Here is a 2657-nt window from a genome sequence, read left to right on the forward strand (position 1 = left end):
TGGACCAGATAATGCCATTATAAGGTCCATCTGCCTTGAGAAGGGGACTGCCCAACTTTGCCTATAAAATACCAAGTGAAATACCCCAGATGAGGCAGTTAAAATGTTTCATATGCAAGCCATGTTGGACTAGCTTTATGATAACTGGGATATCCTCCCACCAAATATGTTCATTACCTGGGTCATGGTAAATTTGGGGGTTAAGAGGGCCCCTTTTACATGGGTGCCCCTCCCACAGAATCATAGGTCTATTTAAGAAGCCTTATCAAGTCTGCTGTCCCTCATAAGTCTTACAGATGCAACTTGCTGATGGGAACCCAAACCCTTTTCACCAGAAAAGGTAAAATAGTCTAGGGCAAAAAAAAAGCTTCCTGGGACCAGAACATAAAAACATAAAGGTTAATAGAATTAGAAAATGTAATGTTTAAACACGCTTTATGTAAGGTAGTTGTAACCCCATTTACCTAACTGTCTTATGAAAATGGGTGCTATATTTAACCAGGGGCTGTTTTCCCCTTTCTAGTACCATAAAACTGAAGACATGTCAATGTGCTCATGTAAATCCTCCACAGCATAGCCTTTTGTGTAACGCATTTATCAGGGCTGATGGCAAAAACTATGAGTACTTTTCAATAACACCAACTGAGCTAGAGAAGTTCTACTTGATGAGGCATTTACTGCCTTGCTATGAAATATTAACTGAAGCTACCCCTATACTAATGGAAAAAATGTTTCCTAAAGAGTTCCATGATAAAATAAAAAATGGTTTACATACATCTTGCTACCTAATAAGCAGAAAGCCTTTTTCCTAGGACTAATTGTGAGAAGCTGCTAAACTCTATTTGTCTATCTGTTTGGTTTGTAAACAACATTTCCAAGGTAAACAAACAGCTTGTCCTAAAAGCTGCTGCCCTGGTTAAAGGAGGGTCAGGAAAATCTTTTTCTTTTAAGTTGTTTGGGTAAAGTATGTTTTTGTAAGCAAATTTACCTTTCTGAGTTCTCCAAAATTTAGATTGTAATTTTATAACAGTATAGTTGTCTGCATGAGTTCAATAATAGTTAAAAAATAATTGTTTTAAGGGAAGAGCATGACACTTAATACTAGATTTCAGCCCTAACATTTTAAGTGCAGATTGAATCATTATTTCTTGGCTACAATAATCCTCTAGAAGGTAGCAGATTAAAATTTTTCTTTATAGTTTTAGTTGGTGCCCTAATGAAATAGGTTTCTTTTTCTGTTCTAACATATGAATTACTCTTATAACTGTCAAACTATAAATGTTATTTATCTCTCCTTGTTTTACTTCCAAGGAAACCAAAATCATGGTATTCTGAAGACCAGAGATAAGAATCTCCCTCATTTGGCATCCCCTGGCCCTGAATCTGTTTCACTGCTAATGCTCTGCAGCCAAAACTATACAAGCTGCCTCCCTCTAGGCCCAGGTACTATCGTGGAATAGGTGGGTGCATAAAATTGTAAGAGTCATTTTGAGGGATAAAATTAGGTCAAGATCAAAGCCTCCAAATCCAAAAGGTGGTAAAAAATGCCTAAACAGCTGGTTAAAACAAGTGTAGTTGCCTTCTAAATTATTATGTCTCACTTTTGCATCCACCCCAACCATAAAAATTTTCTGCTTACTACAAAATTAAAGGAAAATATTTCCTAACAGGATAAAATACCTTGTAACAAAGCCTCCTGGGTATAATACTCCCAATTATGATTTGTGGAGATAAGTCTATCTATATTTTTATTTTTCAGAACAACGTTTATGTTGTGTATAGCTAATTGCTATAAGTCTGTAACAGAAATGAAGCTTACAGTAGCTCAACACATAAAAGTTAAAAATAAGTCAGTCTTGCAACTTTGCCTTTTGGTTTTATCTTTGGCTTTATTTATTGAGTTATTTATTTTTTGAGGCATAAACAGTCTTTATTGGGCTCAGAGCAGGAGTCCGTGGGTCTTGAGGGCCTCTGTGTATTTGTCAATTTTCTTCTCCACGTTCTTTTCAGCCTGTTTCCGTAGCCTCGTGAGGCCGTCAAACACCTTGAGGTGGTCCAGGGAGGCCTGGCCTCCTTGGTCTTGTGAAGCAGCGTGCCTCACAGTCTGCTGGAAGATGCGGATGGGGGCCAGGAAGTGGTAAGTGCTTCAGGAAGGGTTGCTGTTCTTCCCTTTGTGGAGGAAGGCCAGGTACTTCAACTTGTTTCTGTAGACATTGCCAGAAATGTTAATGCCCCTGCAGCGTATGACCCCCACCTTCTAGCCTGCTTAGCCACCATGGTGGTCAGGAAGCCCAGGAGATGGCTTCGACCATCGAGCTCCAGGACCTGCCCCTCCGCCATCTTCGGCAGCCACCTGGGAAAGGAGTTCCCTGTTTTTAGATGAAACAGGTAAGGGTATGGGGCCCCCTCATCCCTGAGGTACCTCTGCCAGATTTCCCTGGAACCCTGTTTGAAAACCACAGATCAAGTTCAATCATCATTGTCCATATGAGGAAACGGGAGCGAAAAGAATAGAAAGGACGAAGACAACCTTGTGCAGAGGGAGCAGCAGGATTAGGACTTCACCCTCCTACTTCTTGGGGTTCTGCTCTTTCCTGCTCCCTACTCTGCTATGAAGAACAGAGCCAGGGTGTGAAGTTACAGGGGCTGTGCAGGGT

At 40.5% G+C, this 2657-nt stretch overlaps 1 pseudogene; it reads right to left on the reverse strand.

The window, feature by feature from the left end:
* Positions 1-1938: 1938 nt before the first annotated feature.
* Positions 1939-2423, reverse strand: LOC134733623 (large ribosomal subunit protein uL13-like; annotated as a pseudogene).
* Between the last annotated feature and the right edge of the window lie 234 nt (positions 2424-2657).

Source organism: Symphalangus syndactylus, chromosome 18 (genome assembly GCF_028878055.3).
Source record: "Symphalangus syndactylus isolate Jambi chromosome 18, NHGRI_mSymSyn1-v2.1_pri, whole genome shotgun sequence".
In the NCBI taxonomy this organism is placed as follows: domain Eukaryota; kingdom Metazoa; phylum Chordata; class Mammalia; order Primates; family Hylobatidae; genus Symphalangus; species Symphalangus syndactylus.